Source organism: Rattus norvegicus, chromosome 2, assembly GCF_036323735.1.
Source record: "Rattus norvegicus strain BN/NHsdMcwi chromosome 2, GRCr8, whole genome shotgun sequence".
Classification (NCBI taxonomy): domain Eukaryota; kingdom Metazoa; phylum Chordata; class Mammalia; order Rodentia; family Muridae; genus Rattus; species Rattus norvegicus.
The window spans coordinates 3,805,680-3,831,852 of NC_086020.1; the positions used below are offsets into that span (position 1 = coordinate 3,805,680).

Sequence of the window (26,173 nt, forward strand, 5' to 3'; positions counted from 1 at the left end):
TAAGAAGGGTCCCATAAGGGAAGATATCAGGGTAGTCATCCAAGGAGATCTACTAAACCAGCTCTCGAACCATCCCTGATACGCTTCTCTGTCTTTTGTCTAACCTTTCTCTAAGTTTATTCATGGAGTCTTTAATTACTCCTGAATGGTCTGCATAGAAGCAACATTCTTTCAGTGTAGCACACAGGTTCCTTCTTTAAGGAATATCATGTCTAATCTTCTCCTATTCTGAAGGACTACCTCTGAGAGGGAGGTTAGTTATTCTTGGAGGTCAGCTAAAAAGTCTTTCACTCTTTTTATATCTGAGTCAATGGCAGTTCTGAATTCTCTATAAGCCTTGCATTTCAGGGCAATGGCAGATGTCCTTGTGCTTCCCTTGCAGCACCTAGATAGCCTTAAGTAATTCTCAACTCTTTTTTTTTTTTTTCTTACTAAGTCTTTAGCATCAGGATTCCAATCTGGACACTATCTAAACCTACACACCAAGGTCATGACTAGCTTTTAGAACTTCTAAACTTATACAGATTGTGATCCCTGAGGCACAGTCCCAAGAAATGTTAGGAGTACTAACATATGCAATGTTACATCATTTGTAATAGAAATCAAGCCTATCCCACACCTATCTTGATAGAACCCAGGACAAACATGACTGAATTTACTGAATTTCCCTCTAGGTCCCAGCTCTCAGCACCAACAGCTAGTACACGGCTGGTGAGGGCTGAGAATTGACAGCTGTCAGGGTGGTCAGCGGCACCAGGTACGGTCCTTTCCAGCGAGGCTCGAAAGTCTGGGTTCAGTGTAGCTGCAGTCTCCGACCTGGAACTCAGGGGTCTCCGGGGCATAGGCTGCTGTCAGCTGTGAGCAGATTTCTTTCCGTATCACCTGTAGGTCTTTTAGCCTGGCACACAAATCATTATTACTATGGCACTATGACATGTTGGTTCAGTAACATCATCTAATACAGTCAGGGGGGCTGAGGCCCCATATAAGATCTCAAAGGGGGTAAGGCTGAATCTGGAAGGGGTATTTCTTGCTCTGAAGAGAGCAAGAGGGAAGGAGTGCCACCCAGTCTGTGCCAGTCTCCATGGTCAATTTACTCAGGGTCTCTTTTAGAGTTCTATTGATTTACTCAACCTGTCCTGAACTTTGAGGTCTGTAAATACAATGTAATTTCCAATCGACCTCTAAATACTTGGCCACACCCTGGCTTACCTTGGCAACGAAAGTAGGGCCGTTGTCTGACTAGATTACCTTGGGCATTCCAAATCGGGGGAAGATTTCTTCCAGTATCTTCTTGATTATTGCAGAGGCAGTCTCTCGTTTGGTGAGGAAAGCTTCCATCTATTCCTGAAAAAGTATCTACAAGCACTAGGAGATACTTGTGATTATATTTTTCTGGTTTTATCTCAGTGAAGTTCACTTCGACTTTTCACTAAACTCTCTAGGTCTCTTTGCCCTGTTTGCTTGCTAAGCATTCACTTATTGACATACCTTATACTTTCTACTGCCTCTCTGGCTAAAATCTTAAAGTCTATTACATACACTTAACTACTTGGACAAACTTTTTATCTCCTAAATGAGTCCATTTCTGTATTTGGCAAAGTGAGTCTTTTCTTTGTTCTCTGGGGAGTATAGCTTTCCCCTCAAGTGTGCCATTGTCCTTTATCTTTTAAGCAATTTGGGCCTTTTCTAAGTGAGGCCATCCCTTAGTCCAATCACAGTTCCCAGTGGCTGTCTCTTGCAGGCCTGCAACCAGGATAGGCTCCTGCATAGCCATTTCCCGAGCCACTTTATCTGCTTCGTTATTGCCCCATGCCACTGAATCTCTTCCTTCCTGATGTCCTGGGCAATGAATAGTACTCACAGTTGTTCGCTTCACCAGGGCATCCAAGAGATGGCAAAGGCATCTGCGGCACTGATGTACGGGGGAGGGGGGGTTGAGGTTCAGCCATCCAGAAGACATTGTGTTGTCCACCATGGCAGCATCCACTTGTCTCTAACCTTCATTCATGAAGAGAACTGTTCCCGTCTGTAGACAAGGTAGCCTCGGCTTTCAGCAGGGGTCAATCAGCCAGTCACAGAGGTCTTTCCTCCACCCATGGGCTTCTGCCAGTGCTTGACACTCATGTTGCAGTGGCTCCAGGTCAGGATTGGGCAGCAAGGGGACCAGATTGTCCCCAACCAGTGGAGAATCTAGTCCATCGCAGCTGACCAGTGGTCCCATCTTTTGGGACATTCTATTCAAAGGCAAAACATCAACCACTCTATCACACTTTAAGTCCTGGATTGGGTGATAATTGTTAGTGCCCAGCTGGCAGGAGTGACGTGTTCCAGGCAGAAAAGCACTGAGCCACACATCTCCCAGCATCAGGTACTGGTGCACTGAGACAGGTCTTAAGCTCCACATTCACAGTCTGTAGATATGCATACACATGGCCTCACCCAGCCATTTTAGCCCATGCAAGCCATTTTGGAGAGCAATTTTCTCATGAGCAAGGGATAGGGGCAATCAGGGATGACCATGAGTTAGTGGGTTACCTGGCCCACGCCAAGGTCCACTGTTCTTCGGGCAGTCCATAAGTGTTGTTTGTTGCCAGTATCCCTCTGTACCCAAGGTCTTTGGATACTGGCCCACTGGAGCCTAGGAGCACAGAGCATTGGGTCCCTGTATCCATAAAACAAATGGGCAGGCTTCCCTCCTATCTCTGCACATAGCCAGCACTCCAGGACCGAGAGGCTCTCCAGTGTCCCCTCTTGTTCTTTCTGGGGCAGTCCCTGACCCAGTGTCTTTTTTATTCTTTGCATTATGCACACTGATCTTTAGCCAGGAATTATCTTCTGTTGCCAGGTACTGTCTTCCTAGGTTCCCTAACTACTGTGGCCAGTATATGCTCCTCTCTTGTCTTTTACCTCTCTTTAGCTCTCTAGCTTCCTCTTCTTTTAGTCTCTTTTCTTCCCTAGCTTCCTGCTCTTTTTATCTTCTTTTCTCTTTCTCTGTGTTTAACCTTACTTTCTCTGTAACTTATACTAACTCTCAGCAACTTAGCTTAACCCTTCAAATTTCTGTAACTTTCCCTTCATACCCTTTCCTTATCTTAGCCAGATTGGTGGGGCATTTTCCAGCCCCTAGGAGACCCACCCTTGGAGCCTGGGGGCAGACCCGGAGCACTCCCTACCTTCAGGTGTATTGAAGTCAGTCGGGAGTGAGGGCCTTCCACCCATGTCTGGAACATTCTTTCTGGCCTCTAGTAGGATTCTGTCTTTCCTCAGTGGTAAAGAAGACCTGTCACAGTTACTAACAAGCACCTCAAATGGGATGGTGAGAAAACAAGAGAATCTTGAGAATAGAGGTCCACTGAAGAGGGCAAACAGCATTTAGTCACACAGCTAAACCAGGAGGCTTTCTTGGACAAAAAAGGCCAAAAAAGGCAGCCTATCTGTTACCGGCTGTCTCTCTGGACTTAGATTTTCCCTTAAGGAGTACCTCCCTTCAGTGTCAGCTTGGTGGCTTTGTCTCTCAAGAGAACCAGCCTCCAAATGACACTAGGCTTCTAGTAACAACTAATAACAAAAGGATGGAAAGACGTTAGAACCTGGGTGCTAGATACTAAGCAGCTGACAAAAGAATTGTAACCAGTTCACCTGGGGCTTTCAGGACTTTAGTAGCAGCCCTTTACCAAACTGTCTCAGTGGGCTATAGGCCCATGGAAAAGAAAACATTAATCCTGACTGGCAAAACAAAGTTTTTCACAGTTGTAGATTCTTTTTGAAACTATTTTAGGGGCTTCTCTGCCCCCAAACCTGGGGCATCTCTCCTTGGGGAGGAGGCTCAAGAGAGAAAGATAAAACTCCTGGCAGAAAACAATTTCTCTCAAGCAAATTATTTTCAACTTTTAACTTAAGCACCAACAGGACCAAGTAAAACTCTTTGAGGAACAAAGCAAACAGTTTCATGATTTCAAACACAGTCGTCAGTCCAAGATTTTAAACACAGTCGTCAGTCCAAATTCAAACACGAAACAAAAGTCAAAAAGACACTAACAGACACCAACACATCCAGAAAACCACAGTCAGGTCACAAAGAAGACAAACAATTCCAACAGTCAAACAAGTAACAAACAGACGCGCCACGTGGCTTCGGTACCAAACTGAAACCAGAATTCGTATAATTCTCCTTTCAAGGCAAAGGGAGAAAGATCTCAGTCAGGGAGAGGGAACCTTTTTTTGCCACCCCATGTGCTGGTCCTTCTCCTTACCCCCACTGCCTGCCACTTTGGTTACCTGGGCTGGGCTGAACCAGCAGGGGACTGACTAGCCAGTGAGGAGTGCAAGGGAGATTATGGCAGTGATGATTTCTGTAGAGCAGATCTCATCTCCTAGTGGCAGAGTAACAGCTCTTATAACAGAAGCTCATAGACAATGGAATAATTCCTGCACGCCTTTCATTGTGCTTAAATAGTTTTGTGAATGGGTCAGTGTCTGACAGAAGGTACTTCCTATTGGTTTGTCCTGAGAGCTTGGGAAGACCTCCTCATATACTTATTTGTAGGTGTGGTCCTGCTTCCACCTCTGATCTGTCTTGAGCCTACATGACCTGTGCTGAAGGGGCTTGCAGCATTGCCCTATATGACTGGTCTGTCTCCAACCTCTGTAAAGGGGTCTTTGGGGGGACCTGTTATCCTTGGAAATTGGGAAGGCACTGTCAGTCCCCTTAAAGTGTCCTGGGGATTCAACCTATCTCCAGCAGGAATCAGGGTATCTTTCACTGCCTGCCCCTCTAGAGAATAACATTGATGGATTTCTATATATTGAACCATCTCTGCATCCTTGGGATGAAATCTACTTAATCATGATGGATTATCATTTTGATGGTCGCTTGGATTTGGTTTGTAAGAATTTTATTGAGTATTTTTGCTTTCATATTCATAAGGGAAATTGCTCTGAAGTTCTCTTTCTTTCTTGGTTTTTTGTGTGGTTTAGGTATAAGCATTGTTGGTATCAAGTGTTGCCTTTAGCAGTAACACCGTACAGTCCCAGAAGACGTTTTGGCTCAAGTCTCACCTCTACCTAGGCATCTTTACCTCATAGTACAAATAAAAGCAGACTCCCTCCACCCTCACTCTCTTTTCTGTTCTTTCTCTGGCCCCTTCTCCTTGTATTCAATAAGGGATTATTAAATCTCACCACAAGAAACCGTGTTGTTATTGGTTTCGTGTGCTCTTTCTGGACAGGCGCAGTCAACATTTAACAACAACAAGCATAATTATGGTTTCATAGAAGGATTTGGGTAGTGTTCCTTATTTTTCTATTTTGTGGAATAGTTTGCACCATGTTGGTCTGACATCTTCTATGAAGGTCTGATAGAATTCTGCACTAAACACACCTGGTCCTGGGCTTTATTTGATTGGGAGACTTTTAATAACCGCTTGTATTTCTTTAGTAGTTATGGGACTGTTTAGATGCTTTGTGTGATCCTGACTTAACTTTTCTACCTGGTATCTGCCTAGAAAATTATCCACTCAATACAGATTTTCCAGTATTGTTGAATATTAGCTTTTGTAGTAGGATCTGATCATTTTCTGAATTTCCTCATATTCTCTTGTTATGTCTTATTTTTCATTTCTGATTTGTTAATTTGGATACTCTGTGGTTAGCCAGGCTAAGGGTTTATTATCTATCTTGTTGATTTTCTCAAAAAACCAGCTCCCACTTTTGTTGATTCTTTGTATATTCCTTTTTTGTTTCTACTTGGTTGATTTCAGTCCTGAGTTTAATTCAGTTTCCTGCCTTCTGCTCTTCTTGGGTGCATTTGCTTCTTTTAGTTCTAGAGGTTTTAGGTGTTCTGTCAATGTGCTAATGTATGCTCTCTCCAATTTCTTTTTGAGCTGTGAGGTTTTCCTCTTAGCACTGCTTTCATTGTGTTCCATAAGTTTGGGTACGTTGTACCTTTATTTTCATTAAATCCTAAAAATTCTTTAACTTATTTCTTTATTTCTTCCATGACCAAGTTACCATTGAGTAGAGTGTTATTCAGCTTCCATGTATATGTGAGCTTTCTGTCACTATTGTTGTTATTGAAAACAAGGCTTAGTCCATGGTAATCTGATAGGATGCATGCAATTATTTCAATCTTATATCTGTTGAGGTCTGTCTTGTTATAAGTTATATGGTCAGTCCTGGAGAAGGTACCATGAGGTTGTAAGAAGAAGGTATATTCTTTTGTTTTAGGATGAAAAGTTCTATTAATATCTGTTAAGTCCATTTGGCTCATAACTTAGGTTAGTTTCTCTATGTCTCTTTTTAATTTCTGTTTCTATGAATTGTCCATTGATGAAAGTGGGGTGTTGAAATCTCCCACTGTTACTGTGTGACATGCAATATATGCTTTGAGATTTAGTAAGGTTTCTTTTATGAATGCAAGTGCCCTGGCATTTGGAGCATAGATATTCAGGACTGAGAGTTCATCTTGTTGGACTTTTCCTTCGATGAATATGAAGTGTCCTTCCTTGTCTTTTCTGAAAACTTTTAGTTGAAAGTTGATTTTATTCGATATGAGAATGGCTACTCTAGCTTTCTTCTTTTGACCATTTGCCTGGGAAATTATTTTCCAGCAATTTACTCTGAGGTAATGTCTGTCATTGTCACCTATGCAGGTTTCCTGTTCGCAGCAAATACTTAGTCCTCTTTAAGTATCCACTCTGTTTGTCCATGTGTTTTTATTAGAGAAGTGAGTCCATTGATATTAAGAGATATTAAAGATTAGGATTGTTGTTTCCTGTTACTTTTTGTTGTTAGAGGTGGCATTATATTTGTGTATTTCTCTTCCTTTGGTTTTGTTGCAAGAAGATTACTTTTGTGCTTTTTCTAGGGTTAGTTTTTCTCCTTGTGTTTGAGTTTTCAATCTATTATTCTTTGTAGGACATAAATACCTATCTTAAAGAAATACAGCACAGCACAGGTAAGGAATAGAAGCCCTTAAAAATGAAACACAGAAATCTCCTGAAGAACTACAGGAAAGCACAAACTAACAGGTAAAGGAATTGAACAAAGTCATCCAGGAATTAAAAATGGAAATAGAGACAATAAAGAAAGCACAAAGGGTGACAACCCTGGAGATGGAAAAAGAAGGAAGAAGATCAGGTGTCAGAAACACAAGTATTTTCAATCAGAAATCAAGATATAGAGGAGAGAATCTCATCGGCAGAAGATAACAGAAAACACTGACACAACCATCAAGGATAGTGTAAAACGCAAAAAGCTCCTAACCCAAAATATTGAGGAGATCCAAGACACAATGAAAAGATCAACCCTAAGGATAGTAGGTATAGAACAGAACTAAGATTTCCAACATAAATGTCCAGTAAATACCTTCAACAAAATTATAGAAGGAAACTTCCCTAAAGAAAAGAAAGACATGCCCATAAACAAACAAGAAGTTTACAGAACTCCAAATAGATTGACCAGAAAGGAAATCTGTCCCATCACATAATAGTCAAAACACCAAATGCACAAAACAAAGAAAGTATATTAAAAGCAGTAAGGGAAAATATCAAGTAACATATAAAGGCAGACCTATCAGAATTACACCAGACCTCTCACCAGAGACTATTAAAGCCAGAAGATCCTTGGCAGATGTCATACAGACCCTAAGAGAACACATATCCAGGCTACTCTATCCAGCAAAACTGTCAATTAACAAAGATGGAGAAACCAATATACTCCATGACAAAACCAAATATACAAAGAACCTATGCATTTATTATGTGTATCTGTGTGTCAGACAGACATCTACATACACATGTAAATAAGTTACATATTTACTAAATTACTCAAAAACATTTTACAATATTCAAGTAGACATATGTACACACATGCCTACATATATACACATATACAAGTGTGGCTGGTATATACCCATGGGTTAGGTGTCTTCTTTGCACATCTGTCTTTATAAATGTATGTGGTCTGTGTGTGTGTGTGTGTGTGTGTGTGTGTGTGTGTGTTTCTGTGTGTGTGGCATGTGTGTGATGTGTATATATTTATGTGTGAATGCACACCCATTTGTGTGGAAACACATGTGAAAGTCAGAGGAAAAGTTCATGTGTAGGTTCTCACCCCTTATCTTGTCCTGGGCAGACTCTATTGCTACTACCACTGAGTAGTCAAGGCTACCTTGATCAGAAGCATCCAAGACTTATCTTCTTTTCTCTTTCCAACTTACCATATGACCTGTGGTATCCACATCAACCATGCCCATGCTTATTTCATATGGATTAGTTTTTGATATGGTGGCTGTTTGTGGCAAGGTCTTTTCCTTAATGAATAAAGATTTCAGGGCACCAATCACTGGACATATACTTCCAGGTTAGACTTCCAGGTTGGAGGGAGAAAGAGAGGATGAGAAAAGGGACCTGTGGATTGTTGGATTGTGGGAGAACTTGGGGTAGGTGATATAATGAACTAGAGCCTCCCACTTAGATTTCTGATCACTCAGGATCAGCCACTGAAGGATTTCATTTACTATGGCTTACTAATAATGATGTTAGTAGTTGTACCCAGTGATTGAATTACCTGTTGATTCTAAATTAAGTTTGTATGGTGTTTGCCATTACACAGCTTCTCAACTGATTTCCAGAGATAGGTACAGCCAATCTCCCACCCCAAACCCCCACCCCCGCCAGCTGATAAATTTGGATGCTCGAGTCTGAGGATTGTCATGGTAGTGACCTTCTAAGGTACCTTAGCAAATTGGGTGAAGAGATTTCTGGATCTACAGAACAGAAAGTCTGTCAAGATGAGAACAGCCCACCAGGGCCAAATGACCCATTGGTGCCATGTGACCTGCTGATACATGGGGTAATATGGGATGGTGCCCTCTTCGGTATTTCACGCTGCAGGTGTTCAAATTCAGTTTGAACCAAAATGAGTACTTTGGTATTAAAGCCTAAGTTTAACCAATAACAATATTCCAGCACTGATATTATATTTCTTAGCATAAAGCATCCTATGGGATCTGTACGGTTCAGAATGAGTTCTCTGCATTTGATCTTTTCACAAGATTCAACCAAACTCCAAGCTCCTTTGGAGGTCACCAACTATACTATAGGCTGTTCTCCTATGGCACCAAACCTGGGCATAAAATGTAAAATGGGATTGAACTCCCATGAATCCATTTCCTTTCACTTTCCTTTTTGTTCAGCCACTGATGGTTTTTGGTTGTCTTTTTAAGTAGCCATACACATACCACCTTTTACATTGTCTTTTGCAGTGAGGCTCTATGGCTCACGTCTGGACAAACCACACCAGGCCAACAGGGCTCCACGTGGAGAGGTTTATTGGAATGGAAGAGACAAAGGCCAAAGGGGTGAAGAGAGGTAGGAGAGAAAGAGAGGAAAAAAGGGAAGAGAGGAGAGAGAAGTTGAAGAGGGCAGAAAGGATCTGCCTTTTATGTGAAATGTGGTGTAACCATAACATGAAATATATGCTGGAAATGGATGACAGTTGCCTTGACAACAGATGCTCAGGTGACCAGATGACATCATTGCTGGAGGTAAAAGCAGTTCCTGATACCAACATTTAGAAATGTAGGTCACCAACTGGGACCCTCCTTTGTACCTGTAGCATACCTGTCAAAAAAACTAGATCTAACCATGCAGGGATGGCACCTTGTGTTTGTACCTTAGCAGCTGCTGAACTCCTTATTTAAGAATAAGAAAACCTAACATTTGCGTTGCCTATAATGGTTTTCTCCTCTTATAACATGTCACAGCTCCTACCTTTCAAAGGTTTACAGAATCTACCTCCCTGCAAGGTTCTTTCCCTTCAGGTAGCACTAATAGAAGACTTCACACTTCCCTTTCAATCACACCTGCCTTTCTAATCTTCTTTCTCCACCAAATACTAACCACTCCTTATCTCATCCCTGCACTAAAACCTTAGAGGAATTATTACCTCACCCTTCACACATACAGGAGTGTATACAGGTATACAGATGGAAGCTCCTTTCTACGTGAAGGAGCCATAAGAGTCAGCTGCCCCATAGTCACAGACACTGAGGCACAGGCCCTTCCTGCTCACACCACCAGTCAACAGGCTGAAGTAGTAGTCCTTACCCACACATTTCAACTAGCACAGGGACAATCCCTCAACATCTACACAGATTCTAACATGCTTTCCATATCATCCTGACCCATGCCCCTAACTGGAAGGAGCATGGGGTACTTATGACTAAAGGAGGATCAGTAACTAATGCAAACAAAATTATGGCCATGCTAAAGGCCTCCCATCTCCACATACCTATTGGGTTTGTCCACTGCAGATCCCACTTGATGAATGACTCTATTGTCTCAAAGGGAAACAACGGAGCTGAAGAGGCAGCCAGAGCTGCGGCCCTTGGGGCCTACACATGTCTCACCCTCCCCAGGACATTCTTACACTGCAACCCACATCCCCACTCTCACTCCCTAACACTCATCAAAATCTGTCCTATCCTAGCCACATCTTTCATCCTAACAGCAAGGCATTGTCTTATTTTGTTACAACCCACCAGAAGCCTACTCCTAAGGACTTAAGTTTCTTAAATCCATCACTGCCTCTTCCAAAGTCTGTCAAGTGTCAGACTTCAACCTCTGGTATTGTAGCACCCCTTTTTCTACCCATCAGGCCAGAGGTTCCCTTCCTGGAACTGACTGGCAACTTGTCTTTACCCACATGCCAAATGTGCCAGTTACCTCCTAGTTTTGATTGACACATTCTCAGGGTGGGTGGAGGCATATCCCACAACTAACAAAAGGGTTCAGACAGTTTCTGAGTTCCTCTTCCAAGAGATCATCCCAATTTGGTGTCTCAGCCTCCCTTCAGTGAGACAATGGTCCCTAATTTACTTCCCAAATTTCTCAAATTCTGTCTAAGGCCCTAGACATCACCTGGCATTTTCATATTCTATACCACCCTCAATCTTCAGGTGAGGTAGAAAGAACTAACTGCTCCCTACAAGCCACTCTTGTCAAACTGTCACAGGAACTTTGATTGGGAAAAATTCCTACCTCTTGCTCATTTGATGCTACAAGCTATCCCCAAGTGACTTCTCTTTGTCTCACCTTTCAAACTCATGTATGGATGTCAGTACTAATTCCTGGTCTTTCAACTAAATGCACTCCCCTCCTAGACCATTTACTTACCCCATTACTTTCTCTCCCCCTTTCTCTCCTATGGATCTTTACTGACCACCACTGACTAAGTCCACATGCTGTCCCCTGTCCACTACCTATCAACATTTGAGACCAAGTTCTTCTGTACGCTCCAGATCAGCAGCTCTTAGCTTTCTTTCCTAAATGGTAGGGCCCTTCATGGACCCTGCTCTCTTAAGCTCCACAAGATGTTGAGACCACCCACCTTGTGCCCAATCCCAGAAGAATGAGACACCATTCTAGCATCTGCGCTCCACTCCACTGGATTAGACCTGGGCTTATCTGATCGTTTCCATCCATGGTATCACTTACATCTAGAGATTCGAGGTTCAAGGAATCCCCACTGATAACAAACAGACTTTCCCAATAGGATCAGGAAACCACTCCATGCTGGGAGCCACTCCAAATTGCTGTCATCCCTATATCTGTCATTCCTTCTACATATTATGTTCTCTTTGTCTCATTCCTCTTTGACCAGATGATTGCAAAAAATGGCCAGATAAATATGGGGGCTGCCCATATTGGTCGTTCCAGATACATATGTTAGGATCAAGGACCAATCACTTCTGTCAGCAATGCAAGACCCTGTTCTTCTATATACAAAACCCATGGAATCCCAGGTAGAAAACAGGAGTTGGCAGCAGCTCTCTGCTCCCAAACCCCGTGGGAGAGAGACCCCACCGCCTGATCAGGTGGGCACTCCTGAGGCTGCAGAGCGGAGGAGACCACCAACACTGCCCACCCCTGCCCACATCCCTGGCCCAAGAGGCAACTGTATAAGGCCTCTGGGTTCCCGTAGGGGAGGGCCCGGGAGCGGCAGGACCCCTGCGCCTGAGACACTGCCGGAACCTGAAGGAAACAGACCGGATAAACAGTTCTCTGCACCCAAATCCTGAGGGAGGGAGAGCTGAACCTTCAGAGAGGCGGACACGCCTGGGAAACCAGAAGAGACTGCACTCTGTGCACATCCAGGCGCCAGAGGAAAACACCAAACGCCATCTGGAACCCTGGTGCACGGAGGCTCCCGGAAAGAGCGGCGCAGATCTTCCCGGTTGCTGCCACAGCGGAGAGGACTTAGGCAGTACCCCACGAGCAAACTTGAGCCTTGGAACTGCAGGTAGGACCAACTTTTCCCCTGCAAGAAACCTGCCTGGTGAACTCAGGACACACAGAGGCAAAATTCCTCTAAGGCCGGGCACTTCCTGTGTTTACCGGAAGTCCCACACCGGCGGATCCCGGACCGCAGCAGCTCTCTGCTCCCAAACCCCGTGGGAGAGAGACCTCACCGCCTGATCAGGTGGGCACTCCTGAGGCTGCAGAGCGGAGGAGACCACCAACACTGCCCACCCCTGCCCACATCCCTGGCCCAAGAGGCAACTGTATAAGGCCTCTGGGTTCCCGTAGAGGAGGGCCCGGGAGCAGCAGGACCCCTGCGCCTGAGACACTGCCGGAACCTGAAGGAAACAGACCGGATAAACAGTTCTCTGCACCCAAATCCCGAGGGAGGGAGAGCTGAACCTTCAGAGAGGCGGACACGCCTGGGAAACCAGAAGAGACTGCACTCTGTGCACATCCAGGCGCCAGAGGAAAACACCAAATGCCATCTGGAACCCTGGTGCACGGAGGCTCCCGGAAGGAGCGGCACAGATTTTCCCGGTTGCTACCACAGCAGAGAGGACTTAGGCAGTACCCCACGAGCAAACTTGAGCCTTGGAACCACAGGTAGGACCAATTTTTCCCCTGCAAGAAACCTGCCTGGTGAACTCAAGACACAGGCCCACAGGAACAGCTGAAGACCTGTAGAGAGGAAAAACTACACGCCCGAAAGCAGAACACTCTCTCCCCATAACTGGCTGAAAGAAAACAGGAAAACAGGTCTACAGCACTCCTGACACACAGGTTATAGGACAGTCTAGCCACAGTCAGAAATAGCAGAACAAAGTAACACTAGAGATAATCTGATGGCGAGAGGCAAGCACAGGAACCCAAGCAACAGAAACCAAGACTACATGGCATCATCGGAGCCCAATACTCCCACCAAAGCAAACACGGAATATCCAAACACACCAGAAAAGCAAGACCTAGTTTCAAAATCATATTTGATCATGATGCTGGAGGACTTCAAGAAAGACATAAAGAACTCCCTTAGAGAACAAGTAGAAGCCTACAGAGAGGAATCGCAAAAATCCCTGAAAGAATTCCAGGAAAACACAATCAAACAGTTGAAGGAATTAAAAATGGAAATAGAAGCAATCAAGAAAGAACACATGGAAACAACCCTGGACATAGAAAATCAAAAGAAAAGACAAGGAGCTGTAGATACAAGCTTCACCAACAGAATTCAAGAGATGGAAGAGAGAATCTCGGGAGCAGAAGATTCCATAGAAATCATTGACTCAACTGTCAAAGATAATGTAAAGCGGAAAAAGCTACTGGTCCAAAACATACAGGAAATCCAGGACTCAATGAGAAGATCAAACCTAAGGATAATAGGTATAGAAGAGAGTGAAGACTCCCAGCTCAAAGGACCAGTAAATATCTTCAACAAAATCATAGAAGAAAACTTCCCTAACCTAAAAAAAGAGATACCCATAGGCATACAAGAAGCCTACAGAACTCCAAATAGATTGGACCAGAAAAGAAACACCTCCCGTCACATAATTGTCAAAACACCAAACGCACAAAATAAAGAAAGAATATTAAAAGCAGTAAGGGAAAAAGGTCAAGTAACATATAAAGGGAGACCTATCAGAATCACACCAGACTTTTCGCCAGAAACTATGAAGGCCAGAAGATCCTGGACAGATGTCATACAGACCCTAAGAGAACACAAATGCCAGCCCAGGTTACTGTATCCTGCAAAACTCTCAATTAACATAGATGGAGAAACCAAGATATTCCATGACAAAACCAAATTTACACAATATCTTTCTACAAATCCAGCACTACAAAGGATAATAAAGGGTAAAGCCCAACATAAGGAGGCAAGCTATACCCTAGAAGCAAGAAACTAATCATCTTGGCAACAAAACAAAGAGAATGAAAGCACACAATCATAACCTCACTTCCAAATATGAATATAACGGGAAGCAATAATCACTATTCCTTAATATCTCTCAATATCAATGGCCTCAACTCCCCAATAAAAAGACATAGATTAACAAACTGGATACGTAACGAGGACCCTGCATTCTGCTGCCTACAGGAAACACACCTCAGAGACAAAGACAGACATTACCTCAGAGTGAAAGGCTGGAAAACAATTTTCCAAGCAAATGGTCAGAAGAAGAAAGCTGGAGTAGCCATTCTAATATCAAATAAAATCAATTTTCAACTAAAAGTCATCAAAAAAGATAAGGAAGGACACTTCATATTCATCAAAGGAAAAATCCACCAAGATGAAGTCTCAATCCTAAATATCTATGCCCCAAATACAAGGGCACCTACATATGTAAAAGAAACCTTACTAAAGCTCAAAACACACATTGCACCTCACACAATAATAGTGGGAGATTTCAACACCCCACTCTCATCAATGGACAGATCATGGAAACAGAAATTAAACAGAGATGTAGACAGACTAAGAGAAGTCATGAGCCAAATGGACTTAACGGGTATTTATAGAACATTCTATCCTAAAGCAAAAGGATATACCTTCTTCTCAGCTCCTCATGGTACTTTCTCCAAAATTGACCATATAATTGGTCAAAAAACGGGCCTCAACAGGTACAGAAAGATAGAAATAATCCCATGCGTGCTATCGGACCACCACGGCCTAAAACTGGTCTTCAATAACAATAAGGGAAGAATGACCACATATACGTGGAAATTGAACAATGCTCTACTCAATGATAACCTGGTCAAGGAAGAAATAAAGAAAGAAATTAAAAACTTTTTAGAATTTAATGAAAATGAAGGTACAACATACCCAAACTTATGGGACACAATGAAAGCTGTGCTAAGAGGAAAACTCATAGCGCTGAGTGCCTGCAGAAAGAAACAGGAAAGAGCATATGTCAGCAGCTTGACAGCACACCTAAAAGCTCTAGAACAAAAAGAAGCAAATACACCCAGGAGGAGTAGAAGGCAGGAAATAATCAAACTCAGAGCTGAAATCAACCAAGTAGAAACAAAAAGGACCATAGAAAGAATCAACAGAACCAAAAGTTGGTTCTTTGAGAAAATCAACAAGATAGATAAACCCTTAGCCAGACTAACGAGAGGACACAGAGAGTGCGTCCAAATTAACAAAATCAGAAATGAAAAGGGAGACATAACTACAGATTCAGAGGAAATTCAAAAAATCATCAGATCTTACTATAAAAACCTATATTCAACAAAACTTGAAAATCTTCAGTAAATGGACAATTTCCTAGACAGATACCAGGTATCGAAGTTAAATCAGGAACAGATAAACCAGTTAAACAACCCCATAACTCCTAAGGAAATAGAAGCAGTCATTAAAGGTCTCACAACCAAAAAGAGCCCAGGTCCAGACGGGTTTAGTGCAGAATTCTATCAAACCTTCATAGAAGACCTTATACCAATATTATCCAAACTATTCCACAAAATTGAAACAGATGGAGCCCTACCGAATTCCTTCTATGAAGCCACAATTACTCTTATACCTAAACCACACAAAGACCCAACAAAGAAAGAGAACTTCAGACCAATTTCCCTTATGAATATCGACGCAAAAATACTCAATAAAATTCTGGCAAACCGAATTCAAGAGCACATCAAAACAATCATCCACCATGATCAAGTAGGCTTCATCCCAGGCATGCAGGGATGGTTTAATATAAGGAAAACCATCAACGTGATCCATCATATAAACAAACTGAAAGAACAGAACCACATGATCATTTCATTAGATGCTGAGAAAGCATTTGACAAAATTCAACACCCCTTCATGATAAAAGTCCTGGAAAGAATAGGTATTCAAGGCCCATACCTAAACATAGTAAAAGCCATATACAGCAAACCAGTTGCTAACATTAAACTAAATGGAGAGAAACTTGAAGCAATCCCACTAAAATCAGGGACTAGACAAGGCTGCCCACTCTCTCCCTACTTATTCAATATAGTTCTTGAAGTTCTAGCCAGAGCAATCAGACAACAAAAGGAGATCAAGGGGATACAGATCGGAAAAGAAGAGGTCAAAATATCACTATTTGCAGACGACATGATAGTATATTTAAGTGATCCCAAAGGTTCCACCAGAGAACTACTAAAGCTGATAAACAACTTCAGCAAAGTGGCTGGGTATAAAATTAACTCAAATAAATCAGTTGCCTTCCTCTATACAAAAGAGAAACAAGCCGAGAAAGAAATTAGGGAAACGACACCCTTCATAATAGACCCAAATAATATAAAGTACCTCGGTGTGACTTTAACCAAGGAAGTAAAAGATCTGTACAATAAGAACTTCAAGACACTGAGGAAAGAAATTGAAGAAGACCTCAGAAGATGGAAAGATCTCCCATGCTCATGGATTGGCAGGATCAATATAGTAAAAATGGCCATTTTACCAAAAGCAATCTACAGATTCAATGCAATCCCCATCAAAATACCAATCCAATTCTTCAAAGAATTAGACAGAACAATTTGCAAATTCATCTGGAATAACAAAAAACCCAGGATAGCTAAAGCTATCCTCAACAATAAGAGGACTTCAGGGGGAATCACTATCCCTGAACTCAAGCAGTATTACAGAGCAATAGTGATAAAAACTGCATGGTATTGGTACAGAGACAGACAGATAGACCAATGGAATAGAATTGAAGACCCAGAAATGAACCCACACACCTATGGTCACTTGATTTTTGACAAAGGAGCCAAAACCATCCAATGGAAAAAAGATAGCATTTTCAGCAAATGGTGCTGGTTCAACTGGAGGGCAACATGTAGAAGAATGCAGATCGATCCATGCTTATCACCCTGTACAAAGCTTAAGTCCAAGTGGATCAAGGACCTCCACATCAAACCAGACACACTCAAACCAATAGAAGAAAAACTAGGGAAGCATCTGGAACACGTGGGCACTGGAAAAAATTTCCTGAACAAAACACCAATGGCTTATGCTCTAAGATCAAGAATCGACAAATGGGATCTCATAAAACTGCAAAGCTTCTGTAAGGCAAAGGACACTGTGGTTAGGACAAAACGGCAACCAACAGATTGGGAAAAGATCTTTACCAATCCTATAACAGATAGAGGCCTTATATCCAAAATATACAAAGAACTCAAGAAGTTAGACAGCAGGGAAACAAATAACCCTATTAAAAAATGGGGTTCAGAGCTAAACAAAGAATTCACAGCTGAGGAATGCCGAATGGCTGAGAAACACCTAAAGAAATGTTCAACATCTTTAGTCATAAGGGAAATGCAAATCAAAACAACCCTGAGATTTCACCTCACACCAGTGAGAATGGCTAAGATCAAAAACTCAGGTGACAGCAGATGCTGGCGAGGATGTGGAGAAAGAGGAACACTCCTCCATTGTTGGTGGGATTGCAGACTGGTAAAACCATTCTGGAAATCAGTCTGGAGGTTCCTCAGAAAATTGGACATTGAACTGCCTGAGGATCCAGCCATACCTCTCTTGGGCATATACCCAAAAGATGCCTCAACATATAAAAGAGACACGTGCTCCACTATGTTCATCGCAGCCTTATTTATAATAGCCAGAAACTGGAAAGAACCCAGATGCCCTTCAACAGAGGAATGGATACAGAAAATGTGGTACATCTACACAATGGAATATTACTCAGCTATCAAAAACAACGAGTTTATGAAATTCGTAGGCAAATGGTTGGAACTGGAAAATATCATCCTGAGTGAGCTAACCCACTCACAGAAAGACATACATGGTATGCACTCATTGATAAGTGGCTATTAGCCCAAATGCTTGAATTACCCTAGATCCCTAGAACAAAGGAAACTCAAGACGGATGATCAAAATGTGAATGCTTCACTCCTTCTTTAAATGAGGAAAAAGAATACCCTTGGCAGGGAAGGGAGAGGCAAAGATTAAAACAGAGACTGAAGGAACACCCATTCAGAGCCTGCCCCACAGGTGGCCCATACATATACAGCCACCCAATTAGACAAGATGGATGAAGCAAAGAAGTGCAGACCGACAGGAGCCGGATGTAGATCGCTCCTGAGAGACACAGCCAGAATACAGCAAATACAGAGGCGAATGCCAGCAGCAAACCACTGAACTGAGAATAGGTCCCCCGTTGAAGGAATCAGAGAAAGAACTGGAAGAGCTTGAAGGTGCTCGAGTCCCCAAAAGTACAACAATGTCAAGCAACCAGAGCTTCCAGGGACTAAGCCACTACCTAAAGACTATACATGGACTGACCCTGGACTCTGTCCCCATAGGTAGCAATGAATATCCTAGTAAGAGCACCAGTGGAAGGGGAAGACCTGGGTCCTGCTAAGACTGAACCCCCAGTGAACTAGACTATGCGGGGAGGGTGGCAATGGTGGGAGGTTTGAGAGGGGAACACCCATAAGGAAGGGGAGGGGGGAGGGTGATGTTTGTCTGGAAACCGGGAAAGGGAATAACACTTGAAATGTATATAAGAAATACTCAAGTTAATAAAAAAAAAAAAAAAAAAAAAAAAAAAAAAAAAAAAGAAAACAGGAGTTGTTGGTAAGCTCTAATGTAAATCCCAAGCAGGGCCTCCACATCCAGAGTACTATCCACATCCAGAGAAATTTTGTCCAATTTCCCAAACTCTAGATATTGGAAAAATAGGAGAAATAATCAAACAGTCTTCCAAAGTCCTTACGTCCTTGACATCTCCCCTCACAAATGGTACTAACTTATCATTTACCCTTTTGATTCAGACCCTGACCTTAGTGTACCAACTCCTTAGGGCACCCAACCTGGTCACTTTAAAGACTGCTAGCTATGCAGTATCCCTCCTGAAACTAATTCACAATTGCCAATTACAGCCTCTCTAGTGATACTGCCCAATAACCTTACCTCAGCTTTTATCAGCTGCCCTGACTCCGATGCTGCCATCGCCCCATACTTTTTTATATCCCTCTTATTGGCGTGACAGTTTTAGGACATCCAGGACATGTTCTGAAGGAAAACTCAGTTACCTAGAGTGCAATAGCACCACAATCCTTGATACGCCATCTCTGCCGCAGGGCCCTGCAGCCAAAAACACGTCAATTCTGTGTGGCACTGGTATATATCATCACCTACCTGCCAGCTGGTCAGGAAGAGTTTACACACTGGTGTTCCTTCCCTGAACTAGGAGTAATACATGGCAAAGAATCTCTACCAATTCTAGTTTTTGACATATACCTGTCCAGCATAAGAGGGCACTGCAGGTTGTGCCATTCCTGGTTGCTACAGGAGTAGCTACAGGTGCTGGCACTGGAACTGCAGGGCCGACGACTTTCCTAACCATGTACAAGAAGTTCTTATCCCAGCTTGACAACAGTTTCCAAGGAATTTATAAAACCATGCTCACCATCCAGAAAAAGATCGAATCTTTGGCAGCAATTGTGCTTCAGAACAGACAGGGACTAGATGTCCTGAAACCTAAAGAAGGTGGTCCTTGTCTGTTTCTCCAGGAAGAATGCTGTTTCTATGTCAACGAATCTGGGGCAGTAAGAAATACATTCCACCAGCTGCAATCAGACATCCAGAAATGCAGGGAAAAGCATGAGGCCTCCAATTCCTGGGTTTTTCAAAACCCTACATGGAAATAGGATACTGCCCTTCTTAATGCCTCTTCTCCCCATTTTCCTGGAGATACTATTTCCTTCCTGCCTCATTAATCTTGTTTCCATATTCCTTCAAAGACAATTTCAAAATTTTCTAACCAAAAAGTCAAACAGTTCCTTTTACACAACTATCACGTGGGCCCGGATGGTGAAAGTCAGCTACATCCCAAAACTGATAATGCTCCTAGACAGCAGGGAGCAGTTTAAGAGGTCTAAAGCCCCTATTTACCTTTTAGCATCGGCTTCCCCTTTTTCCCTTTTTTCTTCTCTCTATGATAAGAAAAGGGGAGGTATGTTATCATCAGAAGTGGTTTACAGCTAGCCTATGAATCCAGCAATGACATCATCTATAGGTAACAAAGACCTGCTTGCTTCTGTTGCCACGGCAACCACCACACTCTCAAGGCACATGCCTCACTCACATTAAAAGTACAAACACACACACACACACATTTATTCACACACACACAAATGAGTATTTACAAACAGATAAGTAAGATAGAGTACATTATTCTTTGTATTATTTTATACTATTGTAGAACTAGAGTTTCATAAAGGTTACCCATTGTCAGAACCCGAATGTGGAGAACTAGAGTTTCATAAAGGTTGCTCATTGTCAGAGTCCGGATTTGCAGGGACGGACGTGCCTGAGGGAGAGCCAGAGATGATAGTATTTGCCAAACCAGCTATCAGCCCCAAGGACACTGACCATCCGTAGCCACCCCTCCCCTTCCTTCACCCCCCTGAGTGAGATGAGCCACCCTACCTGCCTGCCGAGCTGCTAGATAACACATACTCCTTGCTGATGTCATTTCGCGCCGAAAGTAACCGTGCACCTTTTGAATTGACCAATCATGTGTAACCACGAGAATGCCCCTTACCTCCCCTATATAAACCCGAGTTTGGAGGCTCGGGGTCGATTCCTCTGTCTCCAGTGTGAGATACGTGTCGACCCGGGATCCCGCTAAGACCCGGGATCTCGTTAATAAAAGCTACCTCTTGCTGTTACATCAAGAATGACTACTCGTGATTCCTGGGGGCACCCCACCCCGCGATCGGAGCGAGAGACGCAGCTCCCCATTTTGGGGTACACTCTTTCACTATCATGTGTTTATAACTATGCTCACATAAAGAAAAACTATTATAAGTAACTAAACATCATTTACAAGATGGTAAGAAGTAATAAGTATTTATATAAACAATGGAAATGGAATAAAGTACACGATTACAGTGAGAAATTATCTCTTTTTAAATTGTTTTTAATGAGTTTTTAAATAACCATACCACTAACTTTCAATTTAAGTCCCCAGGAATTAAATTCCTAAAGCATATTGTACCATAACTGACATGGATAAATCCTACCTCATAGTAACTAGTACTTTTTTAAATAGGCAAAGACATATTTGTATCCATGAAAATACATTGTTTCAGGTAGCACACTTTAAATTTTCAATCTCCTCCTTCCTCTCCAGCCTGTCAACAGCCTTATTTTCAAATGTTTTCCTATTTCCCATCCTTTCCTTTTCACTTCCTCAGTCAGGTTCTTCCAATGAAATTTAGGTATTATACACAGTATTCCTGCTTGGCATAATCTTCTGTGAATATGTAAGAGATATACTCCTTTCCATGGTCCTTCCTCTTACGTTCATTAATGGACCTGGTGAAATTCAATAAAAACACACTAAGAAGTGAAATAAATGGTATAGAGACTTGTTTTCATATAAATCAAGGATGTAATTACAAATTATTAATTTTAAATTAATAGGCTAAATAACAGTTTTGTGCTACAACAAATAAAAGCAGTTTTTCAAAAAACAAAACATAACAAACAAACAAAAAGCAAAAACAGGGTTATGTTGCAAAACAAAGCAGGTGAGCCCTACACTATGAAATTTAGGAAGCAGATTTCGTTCTGAAAATATTTCCGCCTATAGTAATGGAACCAAGATCATACATGGTTCAGAACCAAGAAGTATACTTTTTGAGTGTGCTCAGTATTGTAGTCTGTATTGACAATAGGTCAATATTACTTCCTGAATCCTATTTGAGCCAATATAAAGGTAGGGGAAGAAAAGTATGAAAATGGCGGCCACCACATTCTCAAAGTTGAAAAGGTAAGATATTCCCAAAACAGTTAGAAAATATTTACTGGGAGTCTAATCCTGATGCTGAAACCAAACAACCAGAAAAGAAAGTCATACACCAACATCTCTGATGACCATAGGTGCACAAGGCATTAATAAAATATGTGTAAACCAAATGCAGTAACACAAACAGATTTCCCATTAGGCTTAAGGCAACTTCATCCCAGAGATGGAGGAAAGCGTCAATACATGAGAATTAACATAATATACCACATAAGTACAAGTACCACCCTATTGCATACATAAAAGACCTTTGATAAAATACAGCCTCCATTTGTGAGGAAAGTCTTGCAGAGAATAGGGATACAAGGGATTTATCTCAACTTGATAAAGGCAATATACAGCAAAAGTCATCCAAAAGAGAGAGAGAATAATTCAAAGTACTTGTTTTGGAATCGAGACCAAGAAAAGGATGTTCTCTCTTCTCACTTCTCAACATACTTCTAACAGTGTTAGGTCAAGCAATTAAACAAGTCAAGGTAATGAAGCAAATACAAATGAGAAGGGAAGAAATCAATATATGTTTATTTTCATGTTTTAAGATTCTATACATAAAAACTAAATCTTTAAAAAACTCCTAGAGCTGATAAATATTGATAAAAGTTGAAAAACACAAAGTTAAAGCACAGGAATCAGTATCCTTTTTATATACAAAAGACAAACACAGAAAGCAAGGGGAAAATACTACTCTCAATAAACTAAATCAAAACAAAACAACAAGAAAATACTTGAAATTAATATGACGAAGGAATGGGTGCCATGAAAACTGTAAAACAATAGAGAAATTCACTGAACATATTCCTGCTTAAGAAACAGCTACAGGTGTTTCTTGCTCTCTTGCTAAGAGCAGAAGAATAAATAATACTCTGTTAGTAATCAGTGGCTTCTGGGATTTTCCTAACATTCACATCACCACAGAGAACTACAAACAACTAAGAAACCTCTTAAGTTATTGAGAAGCAAATCCCAAGCTTCATGCATTTTTCATGTAAATAAAATAAACCATTTAAGTATCAAATTTAAAATGGAGATAGGATCTAGTATGCACCCCCGCCCCGATTACCACAGTCGTGTGGGTGCGACTCAGTTTGACAGCTCCAAGGACTATGTGTCCTGAGAGCTATGTGTCCTGAGGACTTGATGCTGTTATGCTGTTATGGAGTTCTGCTCTGTTCACTTCCAGCATATTCCTCATAATCTAAGAATTATGGGAAAACTGTAAGGGGCCTCAAATCACTCACTGGCCAACATCTCTGGCACTAACAATTGATTTCTTATACACATTTTGCCCTCAGCTTCCTGATGAGATTTATTAAGAATTGCTCTTGAGTAGATACTCATTCTGAGGAATTAAAGTAGATATGACTGATTTTTATATAAGTGGTTAGATCTGTGAGTCTTTTAAGAATACTTTTTAAGGATAAATAATGAAATAATTACTCCTGTCTTTGTCTAGAAGAAAACTAAAACAATTACATTGTATTTTAATGCTGCTTGAAAGATTTGGCTGGGACATATAAGTGATGGAACAAAGAATAAAGCACAAAGGTTAGGGCATCCATCAACTATGTGTATCTGTTAAAGCTTGTGTATGATGGGCTGGAACACTGTTCCTTCTACCATCAACTCTGTGTGTGTGTGTGTGTGTGTGTGTGTGTGTGTTTGTGTGTGTGTGTGTGTGTGTGTGTGTGTGAATTTTCTCTCTTCCCTTGTGTTTCTCACTGGCCCCAAGGAGTTAAGAGTTCATAGGTTTTCGCTGATCATAGAGAGTGCCAACCCCCCAGTAACTTAATCTTTGCTCCCTCAGAAAACTGTCTGTTGAGTAACATCTCTAGTCCCTGGCTGCCTGTGACAGCATCCCCATAGGTGTCTGGATCCACCCTCATCAATGCTCTAAGCACTGACCCCCAACGGCTGCCTGCCTCATTTTACCCACCACACAGATGCCAATATTGGTCATCAGCAATGGTAGAAAATAGTTTACTTTTAATTTAGAAGGAAATCGAGTTTCAGCTTAATTTTCTGTGTGTTTTCTTGAATGTATGTGACTGTGTCCTTGAAGAGACGGACTGCCCAGAACTGCAGTTATGAACAGTTGTGAAGCGAGTTTTTCTTATTTGTAAAAACTGACAAATAAGGCCCCACCAATGCCATTCAAATAAAAAAAGAAAAAGAAAAAGAAAAAGGAAAATGTAGCTTTCAATTTCTTGCCATTTTATACCTGAAGGAAGATAAACGTGACAATGCCTATTATTATTATTATTATTATTATTATTATTATTATTTTGGTTTTTACTGGAGGATCACTAGGGACTATTATGTTATTTACAATTCTTTACATGGTAGTATAGATGAAAGACTCAGACTAAAATATTTCCTTTTGTAATATATATTTCATATGTGGAAATAGTAGAACTGACTTGCGAGGATTAATCTTTCTAAAAATATATAAAAGAAATCAACCTCCATTAAGAAATAGGACTCACTTAGCTTCTCCATACCTGCCTTCATAACCACAAGAACCAATTTCATCTCTTGAAAAAAACAGAACCAATTCAATTTCTTTGCGTAGAATCGGGATTCTTACTCAATGATAATCTGATATAAGATCTGCATTAAAATAAGATTTAATCATTATGTTAAAATATGTTTTCCTTAAATTTTATTAAGGAAATATGGTTTCTATTATTGTCAGGTGCAAATATTTAGGTTCCAAACACCTGCATGAATGGGCATTATTTCTATACTTAGTACAAAAACTAGTAAAATTCTTTTTTTATTCTTCAGCAGTGTTCAGACAAAAACGAGTCACAATAAACTCACGGTATCATGTTTTAATAAATGTAAACCATTCTGTTACCTTGTCAGACAGTCCATGGGGGTAGGCAAGGGTGAAAGTGGTAAGGAGGATGAAGTCCACCTCCTTGCTTAGGAGAACTATGCAGCTCACTATAATAGGAAAAACAGAAAAGACGTTTCTTGGAATGGTTACTTTTTCTTTCCTTAAAGAACTTTCTATAGAACTTAAAACTAATATGTTAAAGAAATTTCAAGTTTCTGCCAGCCATTTGATTAAACAAAAACTTACTAATCATTTTTTGAAAGTTTGGATTCCTGTTTCCCATATCCAGAAACTAAGTCAGTGTAACTAGGTGATCTGTATACACTACATCCATCCATACATGCACGCCTGCGTGAACACACGCACACACACACACACACACACACACACACACATAAATATATGCACATTATAGAAATAGTTTTATATACTATAATGACACTTTATCTTAAACATTAAAATTTTTCTTTTACGCACAGGGAAAAACAGTCTAACAGCATTATTTTCTACTTGTCATGAAACAAGTGCACCTTCAACTAAAAAACCTGAGATCAATTTTAGTCAGTAGTAGGTGCTTTGCAGAACATAATTCGAGTTTCGATAGAAAAACAGCTTACCAGCATTTGTAATATCCAAATCAAATTTGCAATCTCACCCAGATGTATAAATGTGCCCGGCACCTGAACCATAAAGAAGTCCACTAATAATGGATAAGTATATTAAAGAAATTGGTATTTATCTCTGGATAATACTATTAGGTGAAGCATGATGTGTGCTTTTATGGAACTTTTTCTGCTACAAACAACACTGTTAGTAAAGCAGGACCCAAACCTATTACTTTAGCTAATTTCAAACATGGCTATTCTGTGTACACTGCAGTAGCACATAGTTAAAAATACTACTCACTGCCTCTTTTTCAAACATATTGAAACACCTCAATGCTCTATGAAAAACAACAAAGTTATTGCATCACCAGAAATACACAGTTCAATACCTAACTTCATTTCAGTAGACCATGAGACTTAATCTCTGGGTCAAGGGCACCAATTATAAAAGGAATTAAGCACTCTAACTAGTCCAAGTAAAAGACACACAATCCAGGTACTTTATTTACAAGTCATAAGCCTAATTGGGCAGGTTTACAGCTATAGTAACCTATTTCCATGCCATAATGTCCCATGTTACTTGGTGTTTTTCCAGGCCACATGCTCAGGGTCCATCTCCTCACATGGTGGCTTCCTCCT

The 26,173-nt window shown here is 41.3% G+C and overlaps 1 long non-coding RNA gene across 1 annotated transcript; it reads right to left on the minus strand.

The window, feature by feature from the left end:
* Positions 1–642: 642 nt before the first annotated feature.
* LOC134485810 (uncharacterized) lies at positions 643–20,266 on the minus strand. Its single transcript, XR_010064025.1, has 2 exons — positions 20,173–20,266; positions 643–898 (listed from the first exon to the last, which is right to left on the minus strand). It is a non-coding gene; the product is annotated as an uncharacterized LOC134485810 (long non-coding RNA).
* Positions 20,267–26,173: the final 5,907 nt, after the last annotated feature.